The 14,788-nt window shown below is 31.5% G+C and overlaps 1 protein-coding gene across 1 annotated transcript in view; it reads right to left on the reverse strand.

The window, feature by feature from the left end:
• Nucleotides 1-14,788, reverse strand: part of LOC148284981 (uncharacterized) — a 168,743-nt gene that overhangs the window by 120,585 nt on the left and 33,370 nt on the right. The window lies entirely within an intron of this gene.

Below are 14,788 nucleotides of genomic sequence, written 5' to 3' on the forward strand. Positions count from 1 at the left end.
ATGCACAGAAATATTATTATGTACAAAGATTATTATGTACAATTTAAGTTTACATTTTAACATGATGCCTTAGCATAAGCCAAATGAAATTTTCAGAGTAACGTTGTAATAAATTTTTCCATGTAAAAAAAATGTTTTTAGAGCCCTTAAAAGTTAGTTGAAAAATTAAGTTTGCACATTTTTCAGATGGGTTTTTTTTTCATTGTTATGAAATCAAACAACGACTCAAAACTATATTGTAAGAGAAAATGCTTATTATTGAGTAACTTTGTAAAAAAATATGATCGTAGACTTTTGACAGTTTGATAACAGTTTGATATCAGATTTTTCTGAAATTTCTTAAAAATCCTAATAACTTTTAAACGACTGAATATCGCAGAACATACACGGAGGTTCAATCGATAGGCATTGAGGTCCCCCGTTGCTCTGCTACCGATGATCCACCCCCCCAGTTACAAGCTATATACCTACAAACATATGTTATATGATGAGCTCTGTAATTTTTGTTGTGTTTCAGATACATATTAATTTAAATATATATCAACGAAATAAAAATAACGACTTATATTTCGACTTAAAATTAACATTAGAATATACATTGCATCACGCTACGCTTTCAGCTCTTAGCTTCTTATCTCTAAATAGTAGAAATAATACATAAGGAACCCGACTAGATTACTGCTGAGCGTGAACATCTGTCATTTTGAATTAACGTACAAGAATGGTCGTATTGGCTGACCTACTAGAACTTCCGCTATTCATATGAATAGGAGTACTATTGGAACATTTAGATCTTAGATATTAACAAGTATGCAGGGAGTTTACTACCGTGCTATTGACAGAACTCTTAATCTCAAACATTGAGATGCTCGCCCTAGATATGTATGGCACTTCATCACTTCTGTGGGTAGGTACTTTATAATATGGATTGTGCAAGTACTTTCTATCGAAAATTCCAATAAATTAATCGAAAACTAACCCAGATTCTTCATATAATTTAATTTGTTTTATAACATCAAAACAAGAAAGGAAAAAATACCGAGCGACATGTAGCAACTTTACAGAAGAGCCAATCAAAGTTTTTTTTTTTTCAATTAATGAAAAGTTCTCATACATGCGTATGATTTTGACTTGATTCCTACAAATTTTTATCAAAATTTAAAATACAAGATTCTTTATCAATTGTAAAAATATAAAAAATAGCTTTGATTGGCCATTCTGTAACATTGCTAAATGTCTCTTGATAACTTATTCGTTTTCAGCGACGATACATGCTAATGTAAAATTCCTATATTCTATGTTTTACAACACAAAAGTTTAATATGAATTATTCCGCATAAAAACATTGCTCGTATCAATTTTGAAATATGGAAGGCGTAATATTGCACTTCTCAACTTTGCCTTTCAAAATAATTAAAAATAAATTTATTTGCTGTAAACCAGGTATTGAGAGTAAATTTATTTATTTTTATGTCAATAATTATCAATTCTTATAATTAATGTGTGATATCATAATGATGTTTAATATTATTTAAAATAGTGCATAAAACATCTCATTACAAATTTTTTTTGAAATGCAATAGAGAGGAAAAACATAAAGGTTTATTTTTTTATTTGTTTTATTTTATTTATTAAAAGAAAACAACAACTAAAAAAAAATTATTAACAATTAAACCAAAATTATAGGCTAATTGTTGTTTTTGATACATTACTAAATACAATGTCAAAAAAAGAAGAAAAAAGCGTACATTGAAATAGCCACTCCGCATTATTCCACACGTAAAAAATAAATAAAATATTACAATAATAATGAAATAATAAAATAAATAAAAGAAAAAGTTTTTTTTTTACTCGGATATAAAAATCCTTTCGCCGGCAGATCCATACGTGTAATACGGAGCTATCAGTCCTCCCTTCTTTCGTCTTTTAAACAAGAGATCATGATTACAATATTAAATTGTACAAAAAAAAAAAATGAGATAGGTACAGTTAGATTAAATTATAATTATTATTTTTAATTAGGGTTCTAGCATTTTTTTAAATTACTTTAAAGTGAGGAAGTATATATCTATTTCAGCAAAAAACGTGTTATAATTATTTACAATTCTGGGCAAAGATGCATTCTTATTATTATTCGTGCTTGAAATACCAACATGAAATAATTGTTGCAGCCGAGTTGTACGTTGAGGGATACGAATTTTAAGTTTCTCAAACAGTTGAGGGCAATCTAAATTGTTATTGCATATTTTGTATAGGAGAATGGTATCATTGATGATTCTTCTAGATTGTTAGGTATCGATTTTGTGATGTACCGCAGCTTCTTCGTAGTTATTGAAATGTAAATTTTGACGATAGTTTAGGTGATTCAATTTTTTATTTTTATTCTTTCAATTCTTGAAATGTATTTAGAATTTTGAGGAGACAGTGGAACAATATTCAAGAATACTGCGCACATGTGCAAAATATCGTGTTTTTAATGTCTGTGGATTGTTAAAAGGCTTATAGACTCTTATTATAAAACCCAATGTTTTGTAAGCTTTGCTTACTGTCTTCTCTCTACGACTAACATTGCTACGATTTATTTTTTTTGCGAAGAGAAGGAAGTATCCTACATAATTTAATAGGTCTTATTTATTAGATTTCCTTTTAACAAGCTTATACTAAGGAATAATTGTACCCGGTATAAATATTTATCCCCGGTTTAAGAAAAGGGTTACTTATAAAAATATTTACAATCTAGAATATCTACGAAGCCTATTCCATCATTTTTTTTTTGACCATGCAACATTTTTGCAAACAAAACTAACTAAACAAATCTCAAGCGTCTAACGAAATCTAAGTCGATCAAAATAAATAATGATATTTATTTATTGATATTTTATTTTTTTAATGCGGTGTTATACACTGGGAGTTTTTTATAAAAAAAACAAACTTATAAAAAAATGTTTTCAAACTTTTAAAATATAAAGTTTAATGTAAATAAAGAAAGTCAATTTTCACACATTACACAACGTTCAAATTATTGACATTGGCATCAATATTGGTCATAAAAACAATAAATTACGTACCTAAAAATGCCAAAGATAAAAATGAATTTTAACGTGTATTAAAATAAATCTTTTATGTATTTAAATACGGCCAAACATAAGAGATCATTATTCAAATATGTGGTAAATAAAGTTTATCCGAATGAAATGAAAATTGACACTCATCATTTTTACACTCTTAAAATATATTTTACCTCAAAATCTCTAAAAAAAATTGCACGTTTTATAAATGTTTTAAATTTGAGATAAATACAATTCATTTTACAAGAGAAAATATGACAGGTGACAGATTGAGGGTTTGTTCCCGCGCTTTTCCACGTTGCACCCAGGTATTAGGGTGGAATAAATAACTATGGTCGCTATCCGAGCTCTATACTGAGTATATAATTGCTCTTCATAATTTTTGTTAACGACATTGATAAATGCTTTACCTCTTCGCGCTTGCTTTGTTTTGCTGACGACATGAAAATTTTTGCAACAATCAAGACCCCAGCTGACGTCTTTGATCTGCAGTCAGATCTCGACCGTCTAGAGAATTACTGCAACTCCAACTGCTTGGACCTTAATCCTTCTAAGTGTTCAGTTATTACATTTAGTCGCAAAGTAAATTTTTTACGTACTAACTATGTGCTTAAGGGTCAAAACCTCCAACGCTCATTATGTGTAAAGGATCTAGGTGTCTTCCATGATAGTAAATTACTTTTTGACACTCATGTTGACAGCATCATAAAAAAGTCATCGCGTGCGCTTGGCTTTGTTATGCGTAGCTCTACGTCGTTCACTATGGCAAAGACACTTAAAATCCTTTACTGTACATTAGTGCGAAGCAACTTAGAATATGCATCACAAATATGGAATCCTATGTACAATGTGCAGATATCACGCATTGAAAATATTCAAAAAAAATTCGTAAAGTTCATGTGTTTCCGGTTGAAACTTGAGTTTAAATCTGACCAGTATATTCATATATGTAAAAAACATCACCTACTGCCTCTGCAAAAACGTCGTGAAATAGCGGATATAATTTATTTACTTAAAATTGCCTCTGGTTCAATTGACTGTCCTGAACTACTTTGCAAACTTTCTATCAATGTTCCTTCCAAAGTTTTAAGAAATAACCCTCTTCTTCACATACCTCTTGTTTCATCTAATTATAGGCAAAATTCATATTTATGGCGAACTTTTAATAATTTTAATGTAATTAATAAATCATTTAACATAGATTTATTTGAAAATAATCTTAATAACGTGCGACGTTTGCTTTCGAAATAACTCGTAGTATTTTTTTCTTTTCTTTTAAATTTACATTTAATTACTATTCATTTTATGTTCGAGAATCTTTTTTAACTTACTGTGATGCTACTTGTGAAAACCTGTAATTGGCTTATTTGTTATTTGTTTTGTTATATAAATATGTGATAATTATAGCTGTTGGTTATCCAAATAAATAAAATAAAATAAATAAAATAAAATATCTTTATGCAAGGTTTAAGAATTGTTACTACACCATTTTTATTCTAGCACTATGCCTGAGCATAATTTTTTACTTGATATATAAGTAAGGCCCATACATGGCTTTTATCAATGTAATTATTTTGGAAATTGGAAAACATTGCTCCATTTTCATCATGTAATTCCCCAAAGGCACTTCACAAAGTGATTCATAAATTGTTGTTTTTTTGTATTATAAATAACCTATACAGCGCATTAGAGGTCTTAATAAGCCAAGGCCAAGAGCTGATCACCTGAGGCCTGTAAGGCCGATTTAATAAGACCGATAGAACAATTTTATTAAAGCTCGAAGGACTGATTATGTGAGACCTGGTGGGCCGAATTTACTTGCATGTAATAGGCAGCGATAGCCGACTGTTATTATTTTTAATTACAGATTTTACGCTGTTCAATTTTAATCGTTTACTAACTGAACTTTTTTGTAGATATGGAATATATTAAATCTGTGAATTTTGTGCGAGTTTGGTAAACATCCGCTAAACATTTTTTTTTTGATTTTGAAGTGAATAATAACGGATACATTTTTTTTGTTGTGGCTAAACTGGTCACAAAGTTACTTCCGTCAAAGTAACAAAGTTCCCTAGTATTTTTTTTAGTTATTATTAAAATTCAAATATTAAAGCTTTATAAATAAGCCGTCAGCAGCCATTTGTGGGCGAGCAACCATTGTTCTCTTCTATAATTTATCTTTCTAAGCCCTCCGGTGGCTTTGTGGCTTTATGGACCCCTATGAAGAAAGTTTACAAAGCAGGAATCGCTATTACTGAATATACGAAAATACTGACACTTATTTTTTAATGATACAAAATACCATCCGAAAAATCACATGTATGATATAAACATTCATAAAAAGGTTAAAATACAACGTAAATTATTGCATACTTTTTGAGTATTTACCGATGAATTTTTATGGTGTGCCAAACATTTAATTTAACGAATATATGTTTATTTAGAACTGATCAAATCGAATCTTTGAAATAATTTTGAAAATATTTATTTTGCGAATAAAGATAAATATTGAATCTACAATTATATTCATATAAATATCTTTCTTTTTTTAAGGACAGTTCGTACTCGCAATTCAAACAAAACTCCCGTACCTATTAAAATAAACTACCGTGTCAACCGGTACATTAAATCCAAGAACCAAACGCGATTATAGTCGTAATGAAAATGAGTGCCTCCAAATAAATGAATAAAGGTAATCCAGCATACAACTGAGTTAGATATTCCTTGTGTTGCTACTTTTAGACTCAAATAGTGGAATCTAACATTATGTTTTGTATAATACACCAATTATTTATATGGTATTATAATATACTTTGTTAACGTCATCAAACTATTTTATTCGCATTACCTCGTTTTATTTTATTGCTCAGATCAGTTATAAATTGGTTAACTTTCCCTTCGGGTAACCTTTCTTTTTTTCCCCCCAATCTTTTAGCTATTTTTTTTCCGTGATAATTGCAAAGAGTAACTTTGTATATTTCTTTTTCTTATTGGTGGGAAACGAGTTCCCACGTGGATGCGGGCGAGAAATAGCGGGAGCGAAGCCCTAGGGCTTCTACGATATAGTGCACTGTATTTTAAATTTAATATAAATAAATTAATATCATTCTATGCCGTATGCAGGGTCAATCAGTCACAACCAACAAATGAAATTAATCAGGAACGGAAGCCACTAACCTGCTTCGTTCGTGATGGAATTGCCTGGGTCCGACGGTTACTTGCGAGCGTTACCAGTACTAGGGCAAACACCAATCTGATGCTCAACACTGGCGGTTGGTGGAAACAATGAGTTTGATGCGGCACACGTTCAACAAAATAATATATACGACACGAGGTCTTGTCGCGGTGGATTATTAAAGGATACTGAAGGTGGGAAGTGAATAGTTGTTGTGGGTAAAAAGGATGTTGAAGTGTGACAATATTTTAACAACACATACCCACATAATTCGCAACCACTTATTATTTGGAATGAGGGTCAGTGCTTTATAAGTTCCGGATGTCACTGTGACCTATTAAGATCTATTTTAAATTTTTTCTCGCTCTCTAAACCCAGGTCTTTAAAGAACCTGGCTATTGTATGAAAGTTCTCATTTTGCTAAATATCACCCTCCAAGCCCAAATTCTCAGTCGATAAAGTATCGGTATGTCAGATAGGGGGCTAGCTCTCTGATATCCCCAGGTTTAACCAGTGGTCCTCGGAGGATGCAACTTCTTCTATAATATAAAGCATCACATTCACATGTGTTACTTCATCTGCACAGCAGAACATTCATCTGAAAGTTTAGTTTTAGAAAGGTTAAATCTGGCACATTATATAATATTTTTGCTACGCACAATCTTATCAGCGTATGTTTAATTGTTAATTTTTGTAATATCTTCTTAGTGTATTACCGTCGCATTATTTTGTCACACTAATACCAACTTAAAACTTCGTTATAGAGCTATCAAATACTTAGAGTGGTCGGTTTTTTTATATGGTTCGGAAACATGGACCTTGAAAGTAAACATCGTGAGCCGGTTAGAAGCATTCGAAATATGGCTACACTGTAAAATGCTTTTCTCACTATAGACCGAGATGGTGGCGAACTTTGAGGTCTCACAAAGAGCCAATACGAATAAAAAACTTGTGTTGAATGCGAATATTCGGAAATCTCATATCTGGGGCAACTACTGCGTGGAGAGAAATACCGTATTCTCGAAACGATATTAATGAGCAAAATAAACAGTCACCAGGAGCCGGTAAGAGGCAGACATCCTTGCTGGCTTTGAGAGATTGGACCGGAACAGTAAGTGTAGAAAAATTGTTCTGGATAGCACGAGCAGGGAAACATTCGTAAAAGTGATTGTCTCTGCGGGGGAACTGACACAGCACACGAAGAAAAATAAGAAGTGTCTTGTCTTCAGTAAAATTAGTCGTTATTTTAAATAACACCTCAAAAATAATTATGTTGGCCTATTTGAAAGATAAATGTTACGTTTTTCTTGTATTTTAAAATAAGATAGGTAGTAGGAAGTGTGCACATCTATTTCCTTATCTTCATATTGTATACTCGCATATAATTTGAAGCTTCCAAGTGTCATCGCCAGATCGTTCAAATGTAAGCTTAATATCTGCTATGACAATTTTAGACATCAATTGTTAGGATGAAATGCAAATCACGAACAGCGGTTTAACTAATGATGTGGAAGCAGATAACTTTAACAATGTAAATCGTAAGGTAAACTTAATTAATCTTAAAATAAGCAAAATGTAGTTAAAAATATAAGACAAAAAATCATAGAAAATAAGTAATAAAGCAAGTAAAATATTTAAAAAAATCATATTCAAAAATTTCTCCATAGATATTGAAATACCTTTTGGGGACCAGAGAATAAAGAAAGAAAAATAATGCCTATGTACGAGGTACCCAAAACACCTGTATCATCATCTCTCTTTACGCACCCAGTGGTGCATAAAGCACTGCATTGGTAAACTAAACTACCGGGAACAATGAAATATTGCAGTTCAAAAAACCTTTCAAATCAATAATTGACGTCCACCCTGCCACTAATCGAACCAAGGGCCCGATTACAATGGGAAGTTAGAATTTATCTTAAATTTTGTCTACACAGTATAAGTGAGTTTTTCGTATGAAAAGCAGAATAATCATACTATTTTTACTTCTAAAGATATTTAATTATAGTGTACCTACGAAGATACTTTAAATGGTCATGCAAATATACTAATTCTCATACACAAATATCGGTTTATCTTTATAGATATTCTAAGTTAACTCCATTAACTTCCGATTGTAGTCGAGGCCTAGGACTTATACTACCAAGAATGTTAGGAAAAAGTATTAACACAACGAGGCGAACTTATCTCCACTCCATTTTCTTATTTAGGACTTTTACCTGACAGCAGCCATCGAGTCGATTATACTCGTCCAGGTTTCTGGTTCTATTTTACACACAAATCGATATTCAACCGCGTAAACATCACTGAACCGTCGCGTCGTTCAATAATTAAATGTATTGAAATTCAAATATTTCTCTTAAATAAGGTAAGATAAATCTTCCCCATAAATCTGATTGCTATGATCCATAGTGATCCTCCATAACGATTCATAATTTATGTTAAAAAAAATAATTAAACATATGGTATTATTAAATATAGTAGGTGGTCAACAAAACGGAAACCTTTTTGAAAATAAATGTTCTCATTAAATCGACACGATGGACATATGACCTTTAGTCTTTGCTTGCTGTCAATATGAGGGCGGTACGTTAGGAGTTAAGGTTAGGAGGAGAGATCTCACAAGTGATGCTGCTCTCCCGTCTGTTCTCCGCACAGCTCGGTCGGCCTACCTTAAGGGCATCACCAATGCAAAGAGAGGGGTATGGAGGATCCCAGAGAGCAGGAGAGGGCAATGCCGATCCGTGGAATTTCTACAGCGTGGTCGGTGGCACTGGTAAGGGCTCAGACCGTTACCTTTCCAGTATTATTACTGTCGATGGGACAGTGTCTGGACATGGAGTATACCCTTTAAATATTGTTGTGGAAACTTGTACTTCAGGAATCTCAGCTATAACACCTGCGAGTAGATGATGGGCTTTTAGATCCCCTCAATGTTGATTTCAGTGAAGTTACAGCAGCTTACCCACAACATACCACACACCGCGTCTGAGGACATGTTATATTAGAAACGCGTCGATGAACTTTTATTTATTATTAGTTTGGCGCGATCTAGATTTTGTTTACTTTTGTATATAATTTGAATATATAATAAATAAAAATATTTCTTCTATATAATATCTTTTTTTTGGTGCCCTCATACATAGAAAATTTGCTAATTAGCTAGAAAAGCTGCCCGAAGAATCTCACTGTAATATGGTAGCCTAAGCAGAAGCAGAAAACAGGGTGACGATCTTTGCGACATCCCATCGCTGATAGATAATAAAGAACTCACACGAGAGGTAGTATCATACATGATCAATATAGTGCAGGCTATTGGTAAAATAAACCAAAGTAGGGAAGACAATGCTGAACACTCTTCTAGTGGAACGGAAGGCCGGTTGACTACTGTCTTTTAAAGAGTTTTAAGTGATTTCCTCTCCGCATAAGCAAATACTGAGAAGTACCTGATTGTCCCACATTATAATATGTTTCCTGATTCCAGCAGTTTAGTTAAAATAAAATAATATAATAGCAGAAAAATCTTATTTTTGAAATATAAACCTTGTATATAAGCAAGGTAAAAAATAATGCAACACCCATTTAAAAAATAGAAAATAATTTTTTTTAAAAGCCTTAGCATCTTTGTGCTAAAAGAAAGTAATCCAGAAGTACATAATATGTATTTGATTGGATTGAGAAAAGAGGGACGTGAATTCTTCACTGACTGGGGTTGAATTGATTGGACATGATTAATTCGCTGAAATGATTGCAAAAGCCTTGAAATTGTTTTTGAAAGCCACCAGATCTATAAATTTGACAGAACCTATAACAGGGACACGGATGTTAGCGAAAAGCTCCATTTGGTAATCATAGAGAAAGAAAAAGGGACAAGACCACAGAATGTGTTCAGAAAACTGATTAGGAGACTTATTAGTGTAGTTACAGATAAAAGAAATATAGATAGTCAAACACAGATAAAATAGTACATGTTACACCTCATTAAATGCAGAAATCAAAAAAATATTTAAAATGAATGGCCAGAGTTGTGGTTGATTAATGTTTCTTTTTTAAATCAACATTTTCCCTTTTATGATATACGCAAATATATCAATTTAGGGGGGCATTTTTAATGAGTTGTAAATAACTGGCTATTAGAAAATAAAAACAACTTTGTGTTAGAATGGGGTACGAACTTAGGACATCTGATCCGTTAGCCAGTGACACTAGCCACGGAACCACGAACTGTTTAGTTTATTAAGTTATTTATTTGTAGTTTTATTGTATCAAACGACATTTTTTCTGTTCATTTGCATTATTTATTTGCTAATTGATGCTAATAATTTATTAAAAACAGAATTGATATTTTTTTGTACAAAGAGATATTTTCAAAATTAAAATGATTTGATAATATATTTTGGCCATTTTCATTTCAAAATTAATGTTTTTGTTATGAATAAATATGATATTAAATTATTGAACATAATATTATACCTACATGCCCTAAACGGGTTTACCTAAAGATCTAAATGTTAGGCTTTTTCATAAAAAAACAAAACTACACGATAGTAGGATTTTATATGTAACATAAATAGGTCGTAGGCTTTAATTTTTGTTTTTTTTCCATAAATTTCTATCGGTAAACAAACAGGTAAATAATATATATTTGAAATATGAACATGTGTTTTTACTTATTGTTAAATAAAAATAAATCTACATTTCAGGTTACGATATAAAACTTTTATTCTAATAGTTACAGTATCATTTGTTCTATCGGGTTAAAATTCAAGGAACAAGTAGAAGAAATTAATGTTTTCGGGGGAAAAGATTAAATGTATGAAAATTAGATATGTAAATCCAGTTACTCCATTGTAAAGTGTATGCGTCACAAACGCAAACTGAAGGTAAAATTGCTTTACTTGAAGAGTTATTGAATACGATTTGATATTTTGCAATATTTTAATGGTAGAACCTTCACAGCCGTGTCCTTCCGAGAGATATACATAGAGGGCCTTACTTATACATTGGGCATAAAGTTAAGCTCAATAATAGTGGTAGAATAATGATGGTTCAGCAAAAAGTATTACTTATAAACCTCGCAAAGAGTTTAACTCGGTTTAAATCTGGGATAGCGACCATAGAAACGTATGCCTGCATATTATGTGGTATAACGCAGAAATAAGGACGCGATCTGTCAAAAGTCATATTTTTCGGTAATCAAATTGGACCTTCTTAATGCGATTCAAGTGATTTTTAATTATTTGTTCCAATAATAGCTGAAATGTTGTATGTTTGTATGTGTTTTAATTAATTGTGATGAAAAAGAAACACAAATAAACTATGGAATTCATTTTTACATTCTCCTCATCTTCCTAATTTTGATTTCTTTTCTAACGGTTTTCTCCATGTTCTCGATTACACTGACAGTAGTCCCGATTGGGCTTTGACTTTTGTTTGTGTTGTTATAAAAGTTATTGCGCACGCGTATATCAGTGTTGACTGTTTAAAAAAAAAGCATGAAATAACCTGTGAATTGTTATTGATATTGTTATGAATATTTTTTAAAGTAAGCTTTTTTTATATCGCTTATAAATAGTTAAACCGGGTATTGTTATTTCTTAATATAAACCTGGTATAAGGAAATCTAATAAGTAAGGCCCAGATTATATTATATTTGCAGCCCAGAAGTCGTCAAACTCATTAGTCAAAAGAGTCGAACATCAGCAGTTCAACAAGTAAGATTTATTTTGAGAGCCAAATTTCTTTTTAAGAATCATGTTTTTAGGAGTCGGTTAAAAATCACTAACAAAAAATAAAACCTCAAAATAAAAATATGTCAAAACCCGCATTTAATGCTAACAATGGTCTCGCATTTTTTTAGTAAGGTCAGGTTTGTATGTCGTTGTTTTTAATTTCAAGCAGGATTCCAGAAACTCATCAATACGACTTTATCTTGTGTATATTGTATATAAATACTCGAGATAAATTATTTTTTTACGGCCACGAAAGCGTTTGGAATACCAGCCCAGGTGTTGAATATTATTATGTATTTCTTCTCCAGGTCTTTCAAAGAAGACCACTTTTGAAATGACTGCGCATAAAGCGCTTCTTGGTTAACTCTTGTGTGACTGTGATGTCGCATTAGTCGACATAGGGTACAAGATTTCATATATCTCTCTTATTTTTTTGAATAATGAATTCGTATTTTCTGTAATCTTAAAATGAACATTTTCACACCCGATTTGCAAAGTATAATTTGTATAACTATGCTAAATAAAAATATTTATTCATGCTACGCGAAGAATGAGTCCGCTAATTCAGCAACACATCTATTCAGATCCCTTATACAAGAGAGAGCACGAAGATAAAAATCATAACAAGGAAGACAGAGACGCTATTCTGTGGCGGGTGTTGTTTAAAAAAGATTCAGTCTTCAGCCGGTTGATGACAGTTATGGGGGACGCACGCGCGTAATATGAGCGGCGTATTTGTGATTTTTAATTTATTTAGCAATAACAGGGCTAAATTATATATTTTTTGCATAAATTATGAATAAAGATTTATTAAATAGTATGTCTTCATGTTTTTTTTTTTTCAAATGTTTAAACTTTAGAATATTCCATCTTTTACTAGTGGTAACACGATGTTACAACACCGCGCGCAAAGGGATTATTTACCACAGTCCTTTAAGAGTTAATATTACAACGTTTAATAAGTATCTCGTGATCATTTTTACGTTCAAAACAAAAACAAAACAAAACCTTCTCTCACTTCGGCCATACTTTTTACCTAACAACTGTTGAAACTGAAACAATGTTATCAAGTTTAATATGATGTTTCTCCATATATTTGAAGACAGCATTTGCAATATACTCGTCAGCTGTTGGATTTTTCAGTAGTAATAATACTGAAAGTTTTTTTTAAGACCCCGTAGGAGAAGTAAATCGAACAAGGGGTGAAACCTGCTTATTGTTATTGTTTGTGTTTTACTGTTTCTACATAAATTAACGTGTTTTATTGTTTAATTGTATGTCCCACGAGGAGTTATTCTAACTTAAGGGGAATATAATATAGAATATGTATTTGTATGTTCGTTTTGAATCAACGTATTGAATCAACGTATATTGTCAAACCTATTATTGTTGACATTATATCGTATTTACTACAGTTGGTGGTTACCTACCGTATTGTATGAGACTCTTCGCACATTATTCATTCAGTGTGTATCAGTATTTAAAAAAAAATGCTTTTTTTTAGACTACTGTTTTGATTTTGAATTAATCATACTTAAAAAAAAGAAAATTTATAATATTTCTTGATTTAAGTTTTAACAAAAAGGTTTCAAACTTTTTACCAAGCTCTTTCTTGTACTATTTTTAATATAATTAAAAGTTTAAAACCATTATTTTTTTTAACTTACGCACCCACACACACGCACCCCCCTTCATTCATTCTTACACGCACATGTACCCTCTCCCTCATTCTTTCACGCATACACACATTCACATACACATGAATACAAACGTCACACACATACAATTACTTAAACTCTTTTCTTATATATTATGTGTCATTAGATTTACAGTGGATTTTTTAAATTGGCTTTAGTATTGTTAACATATTTCTACTTATTTTGTTTATGTAATAGCTGTAAAAATCCCAAATAAAATAAAATAAATAAATAAATATGATATTTTATATTGTTTATAAAAAAATCTCTATAAAAAATGAGACTTCAAAACGAGAATGGTGAAATATTGCGTCTTTACCTAAAACAATAATTTTTAAAATCTTAAACAAGGCGTTTTGTACTTTCGTTGCACTCAAAAACGTTGAAATAATCAGATAAAAATGTTTACATAATATTTTGTTTGTCAACCATAGTGCCAACATAACTAACATACTCGTATTATTTATTTAGAACAAACGTAAACATGAACATGGTTGATGACGCGATATCACGCTGTTGCTACCAACTACTGATCATAGATATCCCTGTCTCGTTCTGTATTGTGTTGTATTATGACACTGACTCGACTGACTGGCGATTTCTACTGTCCACATGTAAAGACAGCTCTGCACGCTGGCCAATACGTTCAGCGATACGCTGGTGCGCATACTGGTGACGAAATCGCTACACTGCCCACACATTCGTGAGTTGAATAATGTACGAACATGTGTTATCTCTAGTGCGTACGTCGAAAGCGCACAAAATATACGAGGTTTATGCTCCTAGATGAACACTGTTGCAGCCGCTACGTTTTAAAATTGTATTTATTAATTTTAATTTCAAGTAAAAAATGTATATACCTTGGCGGACTAATTGTTCAAAAAATGTCTTCTAGCCAACCAAAAAAAAGACAGGCAGAAAATGACTTAAATTTTTAATCAATAAAATTAATTAACATATTTTCGAATTTGGCTGTTATTTTAAGAAAACAACAGCCATTTCAATAAAAAAATATGATATTTACGAATAAACCAAAATTAAAAACCGATTATTTAATTAGTGGGAAAAAACAATTTGTTTACATTAATTTATTAGTAAAAATAATTTTCTTATCCA

This window comes from Micrasema longulum, unplaced genomic scaffold (assembly GCF_059751315.1).
Source record: "Micrasema longulum isolate JH-2025_06_02 unplaced genomic scaffold, ASM5975131v1 h1tg000071l, whole genome shotgun sequence".
Lineage (NCBI taxonomy): Eukaryota > Metazoa > Arthropoda > Insecta > Trichoptera > Brachycentridae > Micrasema > Micrasema longulum.